Source organism: Taudactylus pleione, unplaced genomic scaffold, assembly GCF_031769625.1.
Source record: "Taudactylus pleione unplaced genomic scaffold, aTauple2 ptg000082l, whole genome shotgun sequence".
NCBI lineage: Eukaryota > Metazoa > Chordata > Amphibia > Anura > Myobatrachidae > Taudactylus > Taudactylus pleione.
Window position 1 is genome coordinate 2905458 of NW_028284484.1, and position 6000 is coordinate 2911457.

Sequence of the window (6000 nt, forward strand, 5' to 3'; positions counted from 1 at the left end):
CTGGGGGCACTGCATAGGGGGGCCCAAAGCATATTTTTGCACCTGGGCCCAGCACTCTCTAGATACGCCACTGCAGTCAGATACAGGTGCACTTTGGAAATGTAGATTCCTGATGGCAGAATTAGATGTAGACGCACTTTGGGAGTGCAGGTTTCTGATGGCACTTTGGAAATGCAGGTAACCGATGGCAGAATCAGATGCAGCTGCACTAGGAACGGACATCAGAAGCCGATCATCGAATGGTAGCTAACCATCGTAACAAAAGCATTTAAAGTTAAATCCATTGCAATGTTTTGTGCATATACAATAATCCTAATTCGCGCATGCGCAATACCCCACAGAATGGCCAGCCAAGGAGGGCTGGATAGGGCCGAAGTCAGACTGTCACTATCTTTCAATTGAGGAGGCATGAGGTAGAGCAGCTGCAAAACGGGACACAGCTGTCGTGACCAGTGACGCCACGGTCATGTTACCACAAGAGGCTACTGCTGCTGCAGGGCAAGGACTGCACTCTGATTGGCTTTCTGAAACAGTGAGAACCAATCAAAGCTAGCAGCGGCCTGGGAGAGGGATAGAATTGGGCAGGTCATGTCTGATGCAAACAGAGAAAGCCTCCAACGAACTGATGCTGAAAGCCAAGAAGAACCAGGAGTGAAGCAGGATTTATAAAAAATTTTACTATTGGAACACCATCATATGTTAATGATTTGATGGTGTTCCAATAGTAACCTTTTTAAAAATCATTACCATTTGATGTCAGCAAACATTGGAACCAGGGACGGCTTGAGCAGAGGGGGATTTACCACTAGGCAATGCAGGCGCAAGCTTAGGGCCCGGCGGGTCCCAGATGGCCCAGCTACGGCAGCCGACGGGGATGTATGCAGAGGGCATTTCCTTGCTACCAGGCTCCAGAGGATGGGATGGAGCTTAACCCCACCCCCGTGCAGCGATTGGATCGTGCACCACCCTGTCTGCTCTAGTGTCTCCTCCCCTCCTACTCTTTGTGCATGTTAGACGGGGAGTGAGGAGCCAAGAAAACAGACAGGAAGACAGTGAGGTGTGCTGCTGAATAAAAGGTGAGGTTACTGCCTGCCAGTCCTGCCTTTACTATCTTGGGCAATAAAGCTCACCACCTTCACAAATGTGCATGCAGGGGAGGGGGATTGGGATATGCTTAGGGGGGAGGTGAGGTACCTGGCAGTGCCTAAACTGTTTGCAGCAATGGGAGGGGGCTAGGGGAGGTAAGGTACCTGTCAGTGCCATTACTGTTTGCAGCAAGGGGGGGATAGGAGAGGTGCCTGCCAGGGCCTTTACTGTTTGGGGGGGCTAGCGGAAGTGAGGTGTTTGCCAGTGCCTATACTTTTGGGGGGGTCTAGGGAAGGTGAGGTGTTCGCCAGTGCCTATACTGTTTGGTGGGGGGGGGTTAGGGGAGGTGTTTGCCAGTGCCTCTACTGGTGGGGGAGTGTCTAGGGAAGGTGAGGTGTTCGCCAGTGCCTCTACTGTTTGGTGGGGGGGGGGTTAGGGGAGGTAAGGTGTTTGCCAGTTCCTTTACTATTTGCAGCAATTGGGCTCAGATACCAACATCCACCTTCACAATCAGTGCACAAGACCCATTCTGCGAGCGTGCAGAATGGGTCCTGCTAAGATGCACGCAGACCCTTCTTTGCCTCTGCCTGATTGACAGGCAGAGGCATTTAAGGGACGGGGTCACCCGGTGTTCACGGAAATGGGACATGTCCGCCCTGTTTTCCAGGAGTGGCCAGGCCAGGGACTGCGTGGACGTATGCAGCCTGCTGTGCTCGCACGCCGGCCAGCCTGAGTAAGCTGACGCAACCTTCAACCACCAATCGTCGCGATGGTGATCCCAGCCTGCGACCTCCTTCGCAGTGCCGGGATCGCAAATGCAGCAGGGGGTGTCATACACCTTCTGCTGCATTTGCATTATTGCAAGGATCACAATTGTAAAGCTGCCTGCGTGCAGCTTTGCAATTGCGATCCTTGCTGAATCAGGCCCTGTGTGTGGGGGTGTCGGTGGGGTGGAGATGATGTGCACGCCAGTGCTACCTTTACTATCTAGGGCAATAGAGCTCACCAACATCCACCTTCACAAGAGGGTTACTGCATGATTATTTAATAGTCAAGAAAATATTGTCACATTTTTTTTAAGAACCTGCCTCTTTCTCAAGTAGTCATGAGGGACTTCACTCACAAGACAAGATAGTATAGCAAGTGTTATATTTATTACTAAAGCTGCGTACACACAACGATTTTTTAAACGATTATCGTTTGAAAAAATCGTTCACTTTCTGAGTTGAACGATTATCGTTCATGCGCGTTCACGTTTGTAGTTTGTAGTTCAATCAGACTTGTCAACTCAACGATTTTCATTAAGGGAATATGCAAACATCATTTGTAGTTCAAAAAAATCGTTCATTACACTTTAAAAAATCTGACTTTGTCCAGGAATGATGATGTTTGTCCATGCAAGATGACGTTTTGCCTGTTTCTGAGTTCCGTTTTTTTGGAGGGAAAAATCCGAACTCGGCATGCAAACTCGAACCTATCCGAGCCTGCACATCCCTAGTTTAAACAAGGAAAACTGACTTTGGCAGTGTTCCCTCTGTCAGATCAGTTGGTGGACCACATGGTTGCTGCCTGGCAATCACCAGGTAAGAGGTTTCAACCTCAAAAACGTTTAGCCTCATGTTACCCATTTCCTGAGTCTCATTGTAAAAAGTAGGAATCACCCCCCACAGTGGATTCCCATGTTACAAGATTGATTAGAAGTGCAACGTTGCCTATGCCTGCACCCCCCCCCCCCTTTTGCACATGTGGTGTGTCGGATAACGGGTTGGGTATGAGATCACGGCCGTCGGGATGCCACTGGTCAGAATACCGACAGTGGCATCCCGACAGAATCCCGACACCCATAAGGACAAAAAAGTCTAACCCTTACCCCTCCCTCCCTGGTACCTAACGCTAACCTCCCCTCCTAGTGCCTAAACCTAACCTTCCCCTCCCTGCACCCTAACACTCTCTCCCCGATGCCTAAACCTAACCTCCCCCGAGTGCCTAAACAACCTCCCCCTCCCCGCAACCTAAACCTAGCCCCCCCCAAGTGCCTAACCCTACACCTTAGCCCTCCCCCTAATGCCCGATACTTACCTTCGGTATGCCGGCGGTCGGGTTTCTGGTGCCGGGATCCAGTATTTCACCCGCATCCTGCACGCCGGGATGCTGACTACATCTAGTTTTGGGTATATATACACACATTATATAATTTTATATATATATATATATATATATACACTTTACAGTGCTTGAAGTGGGAATTTTGACACACTACCTGCTTAACTCACACGGCCTACTTACCTCCACCTACCTCCTGCACCTCACATTGCCATCTTCCCTCTCCAAAACCCTGCACCTCACACTGCCTACTTCCCTCCACCCACCCCCTGCACCTCACACTAGCAGCTTCCCTCTCCCAAAGCCATGCACCTCACACTACCTACTTCAGTCCACCCACCCCCAGCACCTCACACTACCTACCTGCTACTACCTCTCTCATCCACAGTACCTCTCATTCCATGTCTGGAGTCGGCGCTGGCAGAGTCTGGCTTCTCCTCCTCCTCCTCCTCCTATCCCCCCAGCTGGCAGTGGGGCTCCGCGGGCGGCTCAGCATCCACAAGAAGAACAACAAACTAGTGGGAGCGCAATGTGTCATACATAAGCCCATGTGGTAATAGTAATTAAAGAGTAGTGGGCTCGACTGAATGAAAAAGTATCACTGAGACATTAATGAATAAAATATAATGTACATTTAATAAACATAGATTACAATATAGACCATAGTTGGTCAGCGATATATTAAAAAGATATGTTGCTGTGACTCACAAAAGAGTGTTAAAAGACATATATAACAGAAATTATGTAACCATATGTAAATACATAGTATGAAATGAAAACAAAAAAACATAAAAAGACACTTGTATTTAAAAAATGTGGAATGGTTCAATCAGTAAATAGATGGCTTCTAAATGAATAGAAGCAAGGTTAAAAAACAGAGTTGTTGGAGTAATTCAATCAGGCTCCTTTGATTGTCAAAATAGGCAGGATCATGTAAAAAGTCATAATAGACTCATAAGGATATAATCACACGTTAGATGTGTGATAGGTATGGATAAATGATAGCCTGTGGAGCAAATAATGAATGTACCTGCACTGGTATGGCAGTGATTGAGTAGCGTAGTCAGAGGGCAGTGTCCGGAATGCCGCACTGTAAATCCGTGCTGTCAGCTTGGAGGATTGAATCCCGTCTAGTGTTTGTCAGGCTCTGTCTGCACACTGATAGTCAAAGTGTAGTTTCCACGATACCGATCTCTGGCTATGCCGGTCTCTGGCTATTGCGGATCAGGCACTGGTGCTCCGTATTGCCTATGCAGTAGCTGGTCTTGGCTGTCACAACTCCCGCTGGAAAGTGAGCTCACTTAGGGGTATTAGCCCGATGGTGGATATTTGGTGCATCTGTTTGTATATATTGGAGAAAGTTCCTGATTATCCACCAGTAAGGTAACCTGTAATCTAACACGTTTCTCAGCCTTAGTGGGTCTGGCTGTTTCCTCAGAGGTGATAGACCTTACTCCAGGGAAGGGGATTTTATAGTGTAGGCAATAAATGTAATTAGAGACAGGTGTGTCTTTGTATTCATCTCCGCTTGTTAAAAAGCCGGCAAAATTCTCAAAACCAAATGACACAGATTAAAAAAAAAAAAAGGAAATGTTTTACAAAATAAATACATTGTTGCAAAATACAAGGCAAACAGAACCTTTGTATGCATAGATAGCATTTTTCATATAAAAAGTGAGTCGCATATCATTATGTGCATAATTAAATGCCAGATTTATATACTTCATTGTTAATTGGACTGATATAGAAAACAGAAAAACAATATGTTCAACTCAAAAAATAAAAAAATGAAGTCAATATATAGTTTAATAAAAACCTATCTATATCAGAAATACTTATGTGTCACATATGAATCTATATAATGGTAATATCAAATTACATAATACGGTATTACAAATCATAAAATATCAGCATCCACTCATCCTCCCTCCAGGCTTTTGGACTTGGTGCTGGCTGTGAAGCAATCACGGCTTACGGATCAGCAGCCAATCAGCTGCTTTCTGATTGGCTGCTGATACGTAAGCCGTGATTGGCTAGAAATGTAAAGATTTTTTTTTTATTGGCTGCGGGTCTGTGATTTGTTCACACGGGCACAAGGTTTGTGCAGTACTGTGGCCACATCTGTCCTGGCTTCAGGAGTCGGGACCAGTCTCCTGCTGCTCGGTCAAGCCAGCATTGCTAAGAGATGTGTCCCCATCTCAAGGATACGTCCTCTCATTCCTTCGAAGACCTCCTCACTAGTTTTTTTTGCAGAGGCCCTTTTTCAGACAAGAACAAGGCCTTACAGATCCAGAAAGCCATACAGTCCTTACTGCAGGCAGGGGTAATTGTGCCAGTCCCACTATCCCAGCGAGGGACTGGTTACTATTCTACTCTCTATCTGGTGCAGAAGCTGAATGGATCTCATCGGCCTATCCTCAACCTCAAGTCCCTGAACAAATTACAAAGGTTCAGGATGGAAACTTTACACTCCATCATACTGGCTATGGAACCTGAGGATTTTATGGTATCACTGGATATTCAGGACACATACCTACATGTCCCTATAACACCTTCTCATCACCATTATCTCCGGTTTGCTATACTACAGCAACACTTCCAGTTCAGGGCGCTGCCCTTTGGCCTATCCACAGCTCCAAGGCCATCATGGCAGCCCATTTGCGGAATCAGGGTATCCAGCTACTACCATACCTGGGCGACCTTCTTCTGTTGGCAGGTTCTCCAGAAGTGCTTCGCCACCACCTGCAGCTGACTATTGCCTTTCTACAGGCGCACGGGTGGTTAATCAATTGCAAGAAGTCCTCCCTGAAT